Raw genomic sequence first — 18,880 nt, forward strand, 5'->3', positions numbered from 1 at the left:
ACCACCCCTTGTTGTAAATATTATTTGTCCACCCTAAGCGTGGAAGGGTATTCTCAGATGTGAGACCCTTGCTCATTGCACCATCAGGATTCAAGCAAACCGGGCCGAAGACGGCTGTAATGCCAGAAACCGGTCCCCGGGAGCTTGTTTCCTTCCCAGTGTAAGAATTGGCTTTTGTAGTTTGGTTTGCCCTGTTCCCATCATGCACTGGGACAGGAACAGACTAATTTGCATACAGCCAGGTTCTGAAACTGGGATGGTGCAATGAGCTAAAAAACGGTGTTGGATCTAGCCCTGATCTCTTGACTGGGTGAGAGCTTTCTGCTAAATTCAGAGACTCTGTCCCTCACCACCCCTTGTTGTAAATATTTTGTCCACCCTAAGCGTGGAAGGGTATTCTCAGATGTGAGACCCTTGCTCATTGCACCATCAGGATTCAAGCAAACCGGGCCGAAGACGGCTGTAATGCCAGAAACCGGTCCCCGGGAGCTTGTTTCCTTCCCAGTGTAAGAATTGGCTTTTGTAGTTTGGTTTGCCCTGTTCCCATCATGCACTGGGACAGGAACAGACTAATTTGCATACAGCCAGGTTCTGAAACTGGGATGGTGCAGTGAGCTAAAAAACGGTGTTGGATCTAGCCCTGATCTCTTGACTGGGTGAGAGCTTTCTGCTTAATTCAAAGACTCTGTCCCTCACCACCCCTTGTTGTAAATATACCTCTCACTTGAGAGCATGGACGGTGGCCCGTTTTGCCACTGCCCTTTTGGTATTTTAGTGGGATTTGCCCGCTGTTGGTTACTCAGTTTCAGTTTTTAACGTCTTTATTTCGAATTTTCTTCATAAAAGACACACATAAATACAAAATTACATAAAATACAAGTTAGTGTGGCAAAGTCATAAATATTTCTAAACAAACTAGACAAAAAAAAAATAACGAGAATAGTTAAAAATCTTAATTAAACATACATATAAAGACGTCAAAGGGGAATTTTTAGAACATTTTAGTATGTGTATATATAAAAAGCAGATCATCAATACTGGTAAAATCAAAATGTAGTAGGCTAACATACTATTTGGAACATTCAGGTCGAGGTGCTACGAACTGACTTAGTCCTTATTAACCAAGCCCACCCAAGGAATTTGGCCAAACCGATGGATAGCCATTCAGAAGTGTTAGTTCTCAGAATAAACAATGCTTCACTACTCACTCTGGTGTTTAATCTAGTACATATAGGTTTTAGCCACTTGTAGCGTGGTTCACGATAAGCAGTGCATACAAATAAAAAGTGACCTAATGTTTCTTTACAGACGGTACAACAAGGACAGAGGGATGACTCTGACTTCTGCCAGCCACTCGAAAAAACGCTTAGTGGCAGTGTACCTACACGAAACTGATGGTATAGTTTCCTATCTAATGTTTTAAGGATAACATCCCAATAGGTCTCTGTGTGGGGAACTGCTTTATGGAGCAAGAACTGGCCTGTCAAGTTCGATTTCTCCGAAAGAGCAACGTGTTCTTCTTTTACCATGGACCAAAAGAGAAGTTTAAAATCTTTCTTTGAGGGAAAGGTATGAGAGCCCAAAGCAAGGGAAGACCCATTTCAATAAGAGTATTCCTGATTAGCTTTAGCCATGGTATATCACCTGCCCCCTGTTCTCACATCCTGTAGTTCTTGAGCAAACATGGCAAGTTCCGGGGTAGACCATATGCGTCTCCATAACGCCACCATCCTATAAAGGGCTTGGTGTTTAATGGAATAAGTGCCCATGTCCATCAAGAGTGGTAGGACTGGTGTTGAGGAAGGGAGACTGACTAAATTACGAAAGAATTTATTCTGTATCCTATCTAGGACAGCCAAGTCCACACAACCCCAAATATCGGCCCGTATAATATGGCTGAGCTAATTTTAGCACTATAAATTTTGAGAGCGAGCAGTACTCTTTTGGTCAAGGAACACCGCTGCTCCTTCACTAAGCAACCGGACAAGCGAGCAAATTTCAGACTGAGCGCCGCTATTTGCTCTTTCCATCGCAATCTATAATCCATTGTGACACCAAGGTATGTCATTACTTCAACCTGCTCCAGACTAGACCCATTCATTGAGACATGGCTCCTCAGTAGTTTATTTTTTGTCAGGACCATGAACTTGGTTTTATTAATGTTAATTTCTAGATCGTTCTCATTACAGAAGTCCATGAATTTGTTTATAGCTACCTGTAAGCCCTTCTGAGTTTTAGCCAGTATGAGAGTATCATCTGCGAAAATTAAAAGGGGAAATTTAGTCCCACCCAGTGATGGAGCATCAGTAGGGGTATCTGAGAGTAACTTAACCACCTGATTGATGAAGAGTATGAATAGGGTGGGGGCCAGGACACAGCCCTGCCTCACTCCACGGGTCACAGGGAAGGATTCAGTAACCTGGCCCTGACGACCCCATCTGACTCTAGCAAATTTCCCTCATGCATCCTGATGGTGAGTTCTAGGAGTGCAGTTGGAACACCCATCCTTCTCAAAGCTGCCCACATCTTCCCTCTGGGGACCAGATCAAACGCTGATTTGAGATCTACAAATGCAGCGAATATCGTCCCACCTCTCAGGAACACAGTTTTCCAATAGATCATAACAAATCTTAATATCTGATCAACTGTGCTAATGTAAGCCCTAAAACCCGCCTGCAATGGAGACAGAATATCAACTTCTGTCATCCATGAGTGGATTTTCCCTAACAGCATTCTGGCTATTACCTTTTGAAGGGCATCAATAAGACTGATGGGTCGGTAGTTCCCCGCATCAGTTCTATCCCCTTTTTTATGCACAGGCAAGATCTCGGCCCCTTTCCACGAGTTAGGGATCCTAGTCCCTCTGGCTATCGCATTAGCTAAAATTGTTATGTACGGGACCCAATGTGTTTGGTCATACTTAAAGAGGTCCGCAGGGATGCAATCCATGCCGGGGGCTTTGCCATTCTGCACTTGTTTAAGAGCAGAAATAGCTTCTGTTTCGGTAAAAACAATGTGATCAAGTGAGGGCACCTCAGACTGTACACTGGCATCTTCCCTAATAGTAAGGGAGATCCGTTCCGTGTTACTGAACTGCGCCTCATAATGCTTGACCCATTGCTCTGCAGGGACATGGTTTAACGGAATATGCAGATCCCCAGCCCCTCCCCATTTCACAACCTCCTAGAATTTTTGTTGGTTGGATGAGGTACTTGCCTGATATAAGTCTAACCAACGCTGTTCATCCCAATTGGTTTTTGCCTCTTTAAGTGCTTTCCTGTAATTAGCCCTTGCTAACCTTATGTCCGCAGCTGATTTGGATTTGATAGCAGTTAACAGGGAGCTATGGGCAATACGACAAGATTTGTCATACCATTTAGTCCTGGTTTGTGCTGGACCGTTATTTTTTCCTTTTACGGGTTCGATAAAAAAAGATTTGATTTTACTAAAAAGAGACTCATGGATCATCCCAATTTGATCAAGTGAGGTTCCTGCGTCAAGTATGGGTACCATCAAGTTTATAGCAGCTAGGACCTCAGTAGCAACCTTATTGATAGTAGTGGGGTTGTCTAAGAACCTAGCCCATTGTACCCTTCTGCAATCATTCGTAAGACCAGCATCTGCTGTAACGATATTGGTTGCAGAATCCATAAGAAAACCCTCATGCATTAATAATTTTATTACCAGAGGATTGTGATCACTCTCTGGTCTTGTGACTACTTCCATGTCTTCCAATATTTTCCAAAACTCTAACCTTAGCAGAAAATAGTCAATGCGACTCGAGTGCTGGGAATTGTCAAATGTGACCTTTCCCATCGAATCTGATTTAGTCCTACCATCGCTGCACGCAAATCCCATTCAAGACAAAGACCTAACCACTGCATAACAGCCTCAGTGACTTTTTTAATTGGAGGGATAGATAAATGGGGAATGTTCCAAATCTGATCAATTTCCCCATATCCCCCATTGTCAAGATTGGGAAACGGTTCAAAAGAACAGTTGAAATCTCCTGCCACCATAACACATTTGTCTCTGCTAATATTATTCAATAGGGAATCTAATTCAACTGCCGCTCTCGCGGGCTTCCCACCTGGTTGCCCTCTTGCATATATATTGATCAGGAAAAAGTCCTGGTTATTTTTACCGGATAATTTCAAGGCAAGAATGTCATTGCTTGAAGTGGGAAGGTCTGTAATAATAAAGGCTAAGGATTGTCTTATCCAAATAACCAGACCTCCCGAAGGACGTCCTTTAGGACCTTTACTGGCTGGTTTATAATAATTAAGGTAGCCAACCCAATAGATAGCGTCAGTTGACCAACTTTCCTGTAAGATAATTACATCATGTAAATCCATAAAGGAACCCCAATCATCCTCTGACATTTTCCCCTTTAATCCCGCTATATTCCATGACAAGACTGTGAGGGTGTGAGTTGGTTTCTCTTGCAAGTTAGGAACTAAGTTCACAGTCTCCTCAGAGGTCAAAGGTCTAGGAGTACAGTTTAAGAATGTTTCTCTTTTCACCACCCTCTGTGTTATTTCACTTGACCCTGAAACAGTCTCTTCCCTGGGGGCTCTCAAGTTGTTTGGGGAGCAGTTCACTACAGCTCCGGGCTGCCCAGCGGCTAAGGGTTCTTTGTCAAGTCAATCAACACCTTCCAGACCGGATAGGGGGGCAAACCGGTTCGCAAGGTGGGGATAAAACATTGGGTAAAGCGGAGTATCAAAATGAAATCTCCCTCTTGGCCTGTCCTTTCTAGAGTGATGAACCGGAGTTTGGGGTCTATTTACATATAAAGCGGGATAAAAATAATGCAACGATAACGTTTGCACGTCCCCGACTCTTCCGAATCTTGGTTCCCTACTGATAAATTCAGCCACCCATGGCTCTCTAAAGCTAATTACCACGCAATCCCCCTCAAGATCTTTCTTACCAAAGCCTATCCAGTCCACCCTCCTTACGTTAAGGATTTCAGGGTTTAGGTTAGGAGGGAGCGGGCGATTTCTATTAAGCCAGAATGTAACCTTATTATAAAGATCCTTGTGTGTTTCCCTCTTACCATCTCCAAGGGGAGCCACGCCAGTTAAGATGATAGTATAAGGCACTGACTCTGGAGGGAGGTTCACACATTGTTTCTTTGGGATAGGTTTGGTGTTGGGCTGATAGCTTAGGTCATGACCCCTGGTGGGATTGGGGTTTTTCTGAACCTGGGGATTTTTTGCAGGCTTAGGCCTTGATGAGCTCTCCGTGATAGTTGCTTTCTTGGGAACAGGAACAGGTTTTTGCTGCGGGACCTTTGATATAGGGGGTCCCGCTTTAGAACTGTTACCCCCTACTTTGTTATTCATGGTAGTAGGCTTCTGAATGATCGGGACAGGAGGGGTCAAACCTGTAGATGCTAAGCTGGCAAGGATTCTATTGGAAGTCGCTATATTATCTTTCACCAGCGTATCTAAGGTGTCCATTTTAGTATTTAATAATCTTGTCCTTTCAAATAGCGGTAAAAGTAAAGATTTGAATAGCAACTCTATCTTAGCCAAGAATATCCCTTCTGTAATGCTAATTATGGTGTTATGTTCCTCTGACTGGACAACCGCATTAGTGTTAGGTGGCTGTGAGGGGGATGAAATAAGGTTTCCCAGACCCTCAGTTTGTTCCTCTGGGTCCGGTGAGTCTATCCTTTTGCGTTTCCCAGGATTATGAGTGGGTGTGTGTTGTGAATGGGAAGGGGAATCCATTTGTCCAGTGCTATTATTAAGATTTGGTGAGTCAGAGAGACCGGAAATCTCACTAGACTGATCTAAGTAAATGGTCCCTCCATTTGGCAAATTTTCATGCGCAGTATTAAATGCTCTTTCTTGGTTTGTCCCCACTGACTCCATAATGTGAATCTCAGGAGCAGTTGCCAATACTGACTCTGCGTTAACATCTTGGCTATCTATGGTCAACAGGGAAAGTGGGACAGGGGAGACAGCCTCATTAATTTTGCCAAGGGAAGAACGCTTGCCAGTAATAATGTCAAGCGAAAGGCGTTTTTCAACTAAAGCGATCTCCTTCTCCAATATAGCGGTTGAACGTTTAAAAAATTGGTCAATTGTTCCAGTAAAAGTACCATTGGAGGTGGAGACCTGAACTTGCCTTTCTTTGCCTGACCTTAAAGTCATTTTTTAAAAATACAACAAACGAGATTAACACCAACCTCAATGCTCAATCAACAAAGTGACAAAATCTGTTCTTCCAGATATGAGGACTCAACCGTGACTTTAGTCTCAAACAAAGGAAATAACAAATGATTAGTACCAAGTAAAAGACTTAACAAATGGGAAGAAAACGTTAGAAAGGTGGCCCAGCCCGGCCTCCTGCGGTCCATGACGGCCACAGACGGTCCCGCCCTTGTCCCGGGCTTCTCCCGGGACGCTCCCGCGCCGCGGTGCAGAGACCTCCCCTATATACGTTGATTAGTGTAAAGTGAGGGGGGCGTGTCAGGCAAGGAGAGCGGCCCGATGGCAGGAGGCGAGGGTAGCCGGGACTTCTGGTACACGAAGTCCGTCCCCTTACGCTCGCAGCCTTGCCTGTTGATCTCTGTCCACTCGCAGCCCCTCTGTCCAAGTAGATCCCGGTGGCGCTGCGGGACCAGCGAAGCGGGTTCCGCGAGGTGTTGGTTAAAAGGCTCTGAAATCCCTCTGCAACTTCAGCGTCCAGCACAACGATAGCGAGGTGGAAAAGGCGTCCCGCTGCCTCCAGGTGCTGCAACCTTTTTAAATTAATGAGTGTTGAGGGGGGCGTGTCAGGCAAGGAGAGCGGCCCGATGGCAGGAGGCGAGGGTAGCCGGGACTTCTGGTACACGAAGTCCGGCCCCTTACACTCGCAGCCTTGATTGTTGATCTCTGTCCACTCGCAGCCCCTCTGTCCAAGTAGATCCCGGTGGCGCTGCGGGACCCGCGAAGCGGGTTCCGCGAGGTGTTGGTTAAAAGGCTCTGAAATCCCTCTGCAACTTCAGCGTCCAGCACAACGATAGCGAGGTGGAAAAGGCATCCCGCTGCCTCCAGGTGCTGCAACCTTTTTAAATTAATGAGTGTTGAGGGGGGCGTGTCAGGCAAGGAGAGCGGCCCGATGGCAGGAGGCGAGGGTAGCCGGGACTTGTGGTACACGAAGTCCGGCCCCTTACGCTCGCAGCCTTGCCTGTTGATCTCTGTCCACTCGCAGCCCCTCTGTCCAAGTAGATCCCGGTGGCGCTGCGGGACCCGCGAAGCGGGTTCCGCGAGGTGTTGGTTAAAAGGCTCTGAAATCCCTCTGCAACTTCAGCATCCAGCACAACGATAGCGAGGTGGAAAAGGCGTCCCCGCTGTTGGTTACTGTTATTCATTGTTTTTCCCCGCCCTAATGTCTTCCCAAACATTGCTGAGTGTACTATGGGAGGTGGATACGAGAGAGCTGGGAGAACCGCTGTGAGAGCACTTGGTGGAGCTGCTGTTAGTAGAAATGTTGGGGAGGAGTGTATACTGCCAAAATGACTGCGATAAAGCTGTGTACCTGGAACATTAGAGGCATGCACACACCTGCGCGTAGGTATCAAATATACTCCTACCTGAAAAGGCAAAATGTGCAGGTTGCACTCCTGCAGGAAACACATCTGTGTGGGGCGGAGGTGACTGCGCTGAGGCGAAGATGGAGGGGACAATTGTATGCCACTGAATACTCCTCGTTTGCCCGCGGGGCGCTATTGTGGGTGAAGCCGGGCACTCCCTTCACAATGTCGGAAGTTCACACAGACACGGAGGGGAGGTATGTCCTGGTAAAGGGCCGTATGGACGGGCAACCAGTAGTTCTGGCATCCATTTACGCACCGAACACGGACCAGGGCACCTTCCTGGCGCGTATATCGGAGAAACTGGCGCCCTGGCACGGCGTCCCATGGATACTGGGGGGTGACTACAACACGGTACTGGACCCTGTGATGGACCGCTCGGTCCCGCCCAGGCCAGAGGCAACATCCCTGGGGGCCACGAGGGCACTCACACAGTGGGCGACACAGTGGGACCTGAAAGATGCATGGCGCGCGCACAATCCCGACGCTAGGGTATACTCTTATTTCTCAGGGGTGCACACGTTGCACGTCCGCCTTGACAGGTACATGGTGTCAACGGAAATGTTGCCGCACATTACTGACTCCCAATACCTAGGCCGGACACATTCGGACCACAACCCCCACACCCTACACACGGCTTCGGAACGCCCGCACCCACCCATCCCCACATGGCGGCTACAACCTGCTCTGCTATTAGACGCCCCCTTTAGGGACTCCCTGCAGGCCTGCGTAGCACAATACTTCACTGACAACTCAGACACATCGTCCTCCCCGAGAGTAGAGTGGGACGCCTTCAAGGTGGTGATACGGGGACACTGCCTGAGCGCTCAGGGAAGCATACAGAGGAAGTTGGAGGTAGAACTGCGCAGGGTGGAAGCAGACTTACTCTGCTGGGAACAGGAGGCGTGGGTGGCACAGGAGACCGGCTGAGGGAGGCCCGAGCGGAACATGAAGCATTGCTGGAAAGGCTACGGCACGTTAACTTCGCGGCCCATTCGGCGCGGGTGCACCAATACAGTGACAAACCCGGAAGGCTACTGGCCTGGCTGGTCAGACAGGAGAACCGCACGGAGCCAGTATCCGCTATCCGTACAGCTGAGGGAGAGATAGTGTACACCCAAAGCAAGATACATCAAGCGTTTGTGGGGCACTACCAGGCCCTATACAAATCACAACTGAGGGTCTCCGCGGCCTACATTGCGGATTACCTTGTAGACATCCCACTGTCCTCCCTCACAGACGCACAACAGGACGCTCTAGGGGCACCATTCTCCCCGGAAGAAATGCGCGAAGCCATTTTCGCACTGTCCAACGGCAAGTCCCCTGGCCCAGATGGCCTACCCGCTGAATTCTTTAAGGCATGTTCGGACACGCTGATCCCAGAGATGCTCAAATTGTACAACAATGCAATTGAGGACTCAGCGCTCCCAGACTAGCTCAATGAGGCAAACCTGGTCTCACTACTGAAGCCAGGCAGGGACGGTACACACATGGGGTCCTATAGACCGTTAGCCATGCTGAACACCGACTATAAAATCTTCACCTCCCTCCTGGCCCGCCACTTGGCCCTAGAGGTCCCAACCCTGGTGCATGCGGATCAGAATGGCTTCATGCCGGCGAGGAGCACCTCCCGCAACCTGCGCCGCCTCTTCCGGGTTCAGGAAGCAGCCGCGACGCTTTGGCCTAGATCGGGGTGTCTGGTCTTGGACCTGGAGAAGGCTTTCGACTCTGTGGAGTGGCCGTACCTGGGGGCGGTATTGGACAGATTCGGAGTAGGTGATGCCTTTGCGGACATGGTCGGGCTGCTCTACCAGAGACCCAGTGTCCGGGTGCGGACGGGCGGGCTGCTGTCAGAGAGGGTCAGGGTACGCAGGGGCACCAGACAGGGCTGCCCCCTGTCGCCCCTCCTTTTCTCACTAGCCATTGAACCCCTGGCGGCTCTACTACGGGACAGAGGAGCGGAATGGGGGATCCCGCTGGCTGATGGAACACATACGGTCTCGCTCTATGCGGACGACCTGCTGCTTTATGTGCGGGACCTTACCGCGGTACCTGCCGAGCTGTCGGACATTTTCCAGACCTTCGCGGAGGTCTCGGGCCTTAGGGTCAACTGGGCCAAGTCCGGAATATACTCGTACAGCCAAGACCAGGAGGAATGCGATGTGCGCCTTGGAGGGGCTCGGCTCGCTTGGTACCCAACCACGTTCAAATACCTCGGGCTACACATCTACAGAGACCCGCAGAACATACTGGAGGGTAACCTGGTGCGTGCTATCTCCTCATTGCGAGCCCAGGTGTCCTTCTGGAAAACTTTGCCATTGAACGTGCCCAGCCGGATAGCACTATCCAAGATGATAGCACTCCCCAGGCTGCTCTACCACTTCGCGAATATCCCAACGTATGTCCCCTCGCGAATATTCCGCGACCTGGAATCAATGCTTCGCGGCTTGATCTGGAACGCGGGACGCCCACGCGTGGCACTGGCTAAGCTGTACTCCCCGACTGCAGAGGGAGGACTGGCAGTCCCCAACATGGAGCTATACTACCTAGCTGCACAGCTACAATGGGTGACGTACTGGCTCAGCGACACACATCTCGACAACACGGCCACCGCGGACTACCAATGGACCCACCCCCAGGTGTGCGCCCTGTTTCACCCGTTGACCAAGGGACCCCGCCCTCTACCCCTACATATGGCTGTGGCCCGCAAATGCTTTGTCAGTAGCCTGAAACTGACGCAAAACGTTAGACCGTATGCTCCTGCCCTCCCCCTGATGGGCACCCCCAGGAGGAGTGGGATGGTAACGCCACGCAACCTGGAACACTGGAATGCAGCCGGAGTAGAGACCATGGGCGACCTGTATGCTGACGGGGCCCTGCTTCCATTTGCGGAATTGTCGGAGGGCACGGGCCTGCCGGCTGGGCAATTCCTGCTCCACGCGTCGGTACTACGGGCATATACTGACTCCTGGGGGGACATCCAGGAAGAGCCACTGATGCATCATCTGATCCAATACCTGCATGTAATGGGCAGAGGCTCACACATTACACACTGGTTAGCGCAGGCGCTTCTCATCCACACACAAAAACCCACGCAGCAGATCAGGGACAAATGGGCAACACACCGAGGGAGGGACTGGACAGATAAGGAGTGGAACCTGGTCCTAGCCAGCCCTGTGAACGTCCCCCGCAACTCCTGCTTCCGTATCATCCAGCTGTACATATTACACCAGGCATACTTAACACCGGATAGAATAAATAAGTATTTCGCAATCAACACTGCCGCTTGTCCCAGATGTGACCTGCTGGGCGCGGACATCCTACATATGCTCTGGCACTGCCCATCTCTGGCTACGTACTGGGGGGAAGTAACATCACTCCTGACCCACAGCACGGGCCCAGGATTGCCCGACACGTGGGAGGCATGCATTCTCGGGTTGTATAAGAGGACTAAACTAAACAAAACGCAGGCCCGGTTCTGGGATCTGGGCCTCATCACGGCCAAGCGGCTGCTCACTAGGCACTGGAAGCGGCGGGAACCACCTACCCCAGCACACTGGTTCGCATCCTTCACTAACTGGGCCAGAGCAAAGGGTACGGCACTTCACCGGGAGGAAATAGCAGGTCTGAGGCAGTTCCCGATTGCACAGCTCTGGGATGGCATCCTGGGGTCCCTGCAGGGGGAGGGCGCAGTCAGAGGGCTCACGTAGAGAAAGCAGTGCTGGGCGAGCACCACGGGGGCGACAGCTCAGTAGACGGAACCACCACGCATCGTGCCACCCCCCCCCCCCTCCCCTCCCCCCCCGCAATCTGGACACCGATTACCCAGAGCGCAGACCACAGACACGGCCAGCCACCCACACGAGTGCTCACCAGCAGACACCGCCTCACAACTCGCCCCCAGCTCCAAGTCGTTGACACCGCTCCCGCATGTGCACTCCACCAAATGACATGTTAAATCACATAATTGATAACACCACTGATGACATTTCAAATGCTATTGTTAATTACATCACTGGTGACATAACTGATGACATCAACCAGTGATTGTAACAGTGTGCTATAGGTGTTCTTGACTGGGATTAATTCAACAAGCTTCACCCAGTTCTCTACCACCAATCAAGTCATAATGGACATAACCTTTGGCGACATGCAGAAAGCATAGCTATTAACTTGCACACATTGGGTGGGTGACAACATATGTTTACTTGTATTCGCCCTCCTAATAAACAAAATGCTTCCATAAAGTGACTACACCTTTTTTTACACCCAAAAGAGAGTTAGTACTCTATTGAGCTTAACGGATCATCCTCTCAAAAACGTCACATGACTCACAATTTTAAATGCAGAGGCTGACAGGTATGCATTTGTTAAGATACCTTGGGCCAGGCCCTATATAAATCCTCTATAGTTCGGTAAAATACACTACACACATTCTTAATGGGAGCACAGTGGTATCCAACCTTAGAGCCATGCTTAAAATCCCAGTGTGAATTAAACCACCTCTAAGTGGATCACTTCTATATTCTACATCATTCAACAATCTGCAATGCCTCGAAATCTTCAGTGGAGCTCAGGAGATGAACATTCACATCTTATAAACATCTGTGGTACATTTAAATTATCTACAATGCCGTTTTACAACTATTTAACATGGGCACATACATTGTTGGATAAACTGAAGTCAACAGAAGCTTTTCTGAGATATTTGTTGTAACAGGCTTTGTTTTGAAGCTAAACACTGCTTTTAAACATACCTCTGCAAGTAACTTCAGGCGCTCAGCCTTTACCTTGTTTAAGATGGAGTACTGCTTGCAACTGCAAATGTTAATGGTTTGTAAACAGGGAACCATATAACTTTCAAAATGCACAACCATGCTTGCCTCCAGGGGTTTATGCTGTTTGGATTCTATGTGCCTACACAAATACACACAGTAACTCTATGCTGTATTTGATTATACGTCCATGTAGGAAACTGGGTTTTTGTTGCAGTGCCTCCCCACTTTTTGCCTAATTTTTTATGCAACTTTGACTGAAGTGTATTGGATCCCTGCTAACCAGGTTCCCTGTGCCAGTGTTCTTTCCCTAAAAACTGTACCCATTGTTTCCACGATTGGCACCCCTTTAGCTCACATATAAAGGGCCCTTCAAAAATGTAACCCTGGTACCAAGGATGTGTGGTTAAAGAGGGTCCCTAAGGGCTGCAGCACGAATTGTGCCGCCCAAGGGAACCCCTCACCAAGCACATGCACACTGCCACTGCAGCCTGCTTGTCTCAGTGCAGACAAAACTGAAGAGTCGACATGCCCACAAACCCTGCATGAGATGTAGGTTAAACACCCCTCTAGCAGGTCTTAGCCTTAAGGCAGGGTGCTATTTATCTCCGATGAGGGCATATCTGCATGAGCAGATATGCCCCTGCACTATCCATGTTGATTCTTGGATATTGTAAGATACCAGGGAAGCCATAGTAATTGCGTGGGCTGCACACTCATCATCACGAGTTCCCCAGCTACATGATGGTTTCACTGAAGTATGGGATGTTTAGAACCAAGCATCTCATCATAATAAACCTGCACTGATTCCAGTGTCAGATTTATTAAAATTTTCACACAGAGGACCACTTAGAGGGGTCCCCTGAACCTTACCAACTCCTAGTATGGCCACCAACTGGCCTAAGCCAGCCTCATGGGGAGAGCGCCCTAGCGCTCAGAAGTCGAGATCAATGCCTTTCCTTGGTGGAGGTGTTCACACCTCCTCCTGGCCAGGAACAGCCATAAGTGATGGGGAGCTTCAAAGACCTTGCTGCCTTTGTAAAGCAACCCCAGCCTCTCCTGTTAATAGAAACAGGCCCCCTTCCTGTCCTCAGCTCCTTTTGGTGGGAGAACAGGTGGGAAAGCTCAGCTAGAGTAGGAGGTGTGTCCCCCTTTGCCAACTCTTCGCCACAGGTGCTGGAGGCGAGGTGAAGTACACTTTTCAGTACCCAACATCTTGAAGATAGTGGGATTTATCCAATCAGGGCTAGGACAATGCCCCCCTCCCATAGTAGGTGAGCATAATAGAGGGTGCAGACACCCCAGTGAAGGGGGCCATTGGCTACAACCTGTCACTACCTAGATTTAGGTGGCATCCCCAGACCCTGAACTTCAGTTCCTGATGATCTAAGAAGAGATGAACATCAGAGAGTTGCACCAGCAGAGAAGGCTGCAAAGAACTACTTACTTGGCCCCAGCCCTACCGGCCTGTCTGCAGCCCTCGATGATCCTGTTACAAAAGACGATTCGTCCTGAAGCCCAGTGACCTCCAAATCCTTGTGAGGACTGCCTGCCTTCGATAAAGATCAAGATCACCTGAGAACAGAGGACCTGTTCACTAGCAACAAACCTCAAGCAAGGCATCTGTGACCTGAAGATCTGCAAAACCCTGCTACCGGTTCCACCTCTGAACCCAATGCATCCGGCCCGAATCCAAGTCGCCCACCAGTTCCAGTAAGGTTCCCCACCGCTCCAGAGCCCGAGTCTAGCAAAGGTTGACCCCTCCTGGACTCCTCAATGTCACCTACAGCCCCTGCCACCTGCTCCGGTAAGCTGTTTCCAACATCAAAAGACACCCCTGCACCTGCGGGGAGATCAAAGGTGTCCCTACATCCTTGAGCATCCCACCTTACCTCTCCAGCTGCTGGTTTCTTTTGGCCAGCCTCCTAGCCGGAGCCTGCAGCCCTTTTCGGTTTTTGCCTTTCTAAATTGCTTTACATTGGCCACCCAATGCTTTGTTGGCACCCTGCATCCAGTCGCCCCTGTGCTGAACTGAACCTTGCCCAATACTGACCTTAACTCCAGAACACTGATGTTTTAAGTAGATATTAATTATTTGTATGCAGAATGTTTTCTTCCTCCCATAGGTTAACATAGCAAAGTCTGAAAATTGAACTGTCTATTTTTGATATTGAATGAAAAGTATTTCTATTGTGAAACATATTTGTCTAAGAAGAACTTCTGTGGTTTTACAAAATAAATATATCCAAGTAATATTTTTATAAATTGGCCTTGGATTTATTCATTGAGTGTGTGCTTCATTTATTACCATTGTGTGTACAACAGATGCTTAACACTGCCCTCTGGTAAGCCTAACTGCTCGCCCACTATACCACGAGAGAGCATTAGTATTATCTACTTTAGCATCTGTAAACAAATTGGGATCCACTGGACTCTCTGCACATTATACCTCTTTTTGGTATAGTATATAGAGAGCCAGCTTCCTACAGCCCTATATCTAGAATTTAGTAAGTAACTTGCCAGATGTGGCATTTGTATCGTATGCTTTCGATAGCATTGAGATTTATGTTTGAAAATATTCACTGGCACTAAACTCCCACTTTCAAAGTGTAATTAATTTGTATTTTATCTTCGTGAGGCAGCATTCAGTACAGGGAAGCTGGGCGTCAACGCAGAACTGACAGCTGTCACAGGCTGCTGGATAGGGTTTTTTCTCTTAGATCCAAACAGCGGCGGTTCTACCATGGGGGCGTTTGGGAGACGGCCCCCCTGCTTTCTCGCCGTGCGAGAAGAAGGCAGAAACAAATGGTAGTTATTTATTTATAACTACCATTTGTTTCTGCCTGCCCTTCTCGCACGGCGAGAAAGCAGTCAGCAGAACAGAACTTCCTGTTGTTACTCGAGCCTCAGGGCAGGGGTGAGTGGCTTGGGGGAGTGGCTTGACCAATGTTGTTAATACTGACTGTTTGGACAGCCTGAGAGGCTGTCCAAACAGACAGTATTAGCAACAGTGGGCAAGCCGCTCCCCCCAAGCCACCTCCCACTCTTCGTTCTGCAGGATGCAGACTAGGGAAAATGAAGAGGTTAGGGCAGCCGGCCGAACCAATCAGCGCCGGCTGACATGGAGGGGAGGGAGGCTGCCTGCAGCCTCCAGTGACGACGAGAGCCCACACGACCACGTCAGACGCAGCGGCGGCACGGGCATTCTAAATCCAGGAAGGCGGGAGTCTGCACTGCAGTCTCGGGACGGGACTCGAGTCGGGAAGCCAAGGTAAGTTTTTTATATTTCTTTGCCATTTGCCAAACATGTGTTTTGCTTAGATCGCGCGGTGAGGGCTAAGCCTAAGAAATGCCGTGTGTTTAGGATGGGGCAGAATCTTTCAGGGTAGGGTTCATCTTGTGAAACCGTGGCCCTAACTCCCTATCGTGCTGTGCAACTTGAGCGGCGAATAAATCGGTGCCATCTACAGGATTAGTACGACACACAGAACCCGTTTAGAAATGTATAATTGTTGTTTGTAATAAGGCCCTCAGGTAATAGGCGAACAGGGAGTGTGGGGCCGGCGGGGAGGTGCGCCCAGGAGAGTGAGTGCTCTGCTACAACCACGAGGAGGGCAGAGGCGAAGACGGGCCAGAGAGGTAAGACCGAGGGTGTCTGAGAGCTGCACCTCTCTTGCCGCATCCGGCACCAATCATTGAGGATCAAACAGCGGGCAGAGGTGACCAGGGACCAGGTGAGGAGAGTTTCCTTACCCCTCAACACCCCTTTCTGGGTAGCTGGGCACCCTGTGCTCTGTGGCAGAATCTCCACCAACACTTATATGGCAATATATAAATGGGTGGGTTGAAGGTAAGGGGTTCTCAGCAGCCTTCCAAACACCCTTTCTGTTGGTCACCCTTGCGCACTTCGCACGCTCGCGATGTAAGACTCATACGCAACTTTTACGCCCTGCCACTTTCAAATGTCACCAGCCGCCACTGGATCCAAATGTAACAGGGCAGTAGACATGCACTGCGGACTCACATCAGTCTAGTTATTATCAATCTAGTTATTATTATCTGAACAAGTCCAAGTTTCAGCGACGAAAGGTTTGCATAAACAATTATTTTTTTCCTCTTCACAGTTTAGCACACGCGATACCTGTTATCATGAGGCACTTACGGGAAATGGAAAAACAAGCAGAATGAGCCTCGCCTTCACCCAACTCTATAGCACTAAGCACACATACCTTGTGCTCCTGGGCAGCTTCTCGAATGGGGAGCACACTGTGCTGCTTGTGATCACGTGACATGCTGCAGACCACACAGATGGGCTCCTGGTCGTCTTCACAGAAGAGTTTCAGTTTCTCTTCGTGTTCTCCGCACAGATTCCCCTCCTGGGGGGTCGCGCTCAGTGTGTAAATCTGTTTCAGAATTTCCGCTATGTTCGCCAGGTGCCTGTTGGGCCGGTGGGTTTTGATCTGAAGGACTTCCCTGCACTGAGGACAGGGGAAGTCTGTCTGCAGCAGTGCAGCCCCTCCCAGTACTGAGTGATACAGGACAGACAGAAGTCGTGTCCACACTCCAAAGACACAGGGTCTGTGAAATATTCCAGGCAGAAGGAGCAAATGGCTTCTTCCTTCAGGCTTCGGAGTCGGTTTGCTGCAGCCATGTTGATGCCGAGTTAAAGATGGGGTGAAGTCGTGTTTGGGAGCGTCGGCCTCTGCTTTCCTAATGGGCACTGCGCCTTCCTTACCTTTGCCCGGCTGTGGCTCTCACATCAATCTGCGCTGGGAAACCCAGCCCTGAGCTGGGACTTTCTGCCTATGTACTTGAAGGGGGAGTGTCTTCCTCTGACGCCGGGCAGATGCACAAACACAGTTTTTGAGTCATGCCTAGAAAGTGAAAGAAATTCACTTGACAAGTGTATTTCGCAATTCTAGCAACTAAAGCCCCGCCTACCAGCTGGACTGCCGTTAGTCACTAGTTCATAGTTTAGTACAATCCCCAGTCACGAAGTTGCTTACAATTACACTTTGGAATAATAATGGTTTAGTTTCATCTCTCTTCATGCGGGGTTTGACGTGTCATGACGTCAACATTCTGTAAAATTCATAGATTGCTACAGAATTTCTCAAGACTGCCCACAAGGGGACAGAGGGTTAATTGTCCTTGCTCATTTGAAGTCATAAAGAGAGCAGGCATTCTGATGGCTTTGTTGCCATGTTTCCGAGGTCCATAGGTGACAGCTTGCTCCTGTCCAGGTTTGTTTTACTTTGCCTTCAAGGACATGTGGTCCTGGTTTTATAATGGAGACAAACAAGACTACACGTGTCTGACTTGTCGTATCAATAAAGTACGCTATTGTATTGAATAGTGTCTGCAGCCACAGCTGACTGTGTCTGCCTTCAAGCTAGAGATCTTTAAACTTTTTTACACTAAGCTCCACTAAGCAAAATGTTTTTAAAATCGGATCACCCTTCCAACACTTTAAGGCAAGGACTCTGAGAGTGTAAGGGGCATGGCTGGTCGCACAAATTCTGAGATCCGTTCAGGGAAGCTTTTCTGTAGCTCACAATCCACACTAAGCACCAAATTACACACCTGGCGAGCCAAGGACCGCCAGACTTGCGGGGCGCGGCGGTGGCAGTCCAGCCACCGCCCTAGCGGTGGTCCGTCCACTCAATTACAACTTGGGCGGTCGGACCGCCATGGGATCACCAATGCTGCCCAAGAACCGCCGTTCCCTGGTGGCGGCACAGTGATCTTGAGGCCGCATTACGCTTGGCGGGGCAGCCGTGGTCCAGCCAAGGATATTACGAGTTTCTTCTCAGCCACAGGTTTCGTGGCGATTCCTCCTCCATGAAAACGGTGGTGGAGAGGAAACAAAGGGGGCTCTAGAGGGCCCTCTGTTGCCCCTGTGCAAAAGGGTCCATGCAGAGGGGCACAACATGTGTGCATGTTTCCCAGTTCCTGCATGGCATGAACGTTACAGTCCATGCCGTGCAGGAACTTTATGTGGAATTCCAATTGCGTTGCTTTTTTCGAAGCACCTCCTTCTTTGAAAGAGGCACAGCCGTGGGGCCGCCACACTGGACGCCTGCCAAACCACTTTTATGTTATAATCTGGTGGGCGGGTGGCAGTGAGATTTGGCAGTGCTGGAGCGTGGCATTGGCAACCGGCCTGCTCCTGCACTACCGAAACCCGTAATCAGGCAAAAAGTGGACTTTTAAAAGAGCAAATGCATCAAACAAAAACCAAACTGACCAAAAACACTACTGCCCATAATTGGGGTGCACTCCTGGGCCTTAATGCATGTGCAGCTACTGCACTAATGGGAGCTGTGACCTTGAGAAGTAGGCTATCTCCTCTTTTTTTTCGCCTTCCACACCATGCCGGACCATCACTTCAATCTTGAAACATCTGTCCCTTTCTAAAAAAATTATCCCAGCACGCTGCCCCTCCTCTTGAGGCAAGGCAGCCCTCTTTCCTAGTGCAGGCTAGGAAAATGAGCCAACATTCTCCCTTTTAAAAGTA

At 49.3% G+C, this 18,880-nt stretch overlaps 1 pseudogene across 1 annotated transcript in view; it reads right to left on the reverse strand.

The window, feature by feature from the left end:
* LOC147717622 (E3 ubiquitin-protein ligase TRIM39-like) overlaps positions 1–17,057 on the reverse strand; it is a 346,887-nt pseudogene extending 329,830 nt beyond the window's left edge. The window contains exon 1 of the transcript XR_015295600.1: positions 16,593–17,057. The product of XR_015295600.1 is annotated as an E3 ubiquitin-protein ligase TRIM39-like (transcript). The remainder of the gene's footprint in view (positions 1–16,592) is intronic.
* Positions 17,058–18,880: the final 1,823 nt, after the last annotated feature.

The sequence above is a fragment of the Lissotriton vulgaris genome, chromosome 5, assembly GCF_964263255.1.
Source record: "Lissotriton vulgaris chromosome 5, aLisVul1.2, whole genome shotgun sequence".
Classification (NCBI taxonomy): domain Eukaryota; kingdom Metazoa; phylum Chordata; class Amphibia; order Caudata; family Salamandridae; genus Lissotriton; species Lissotriton vulgaris.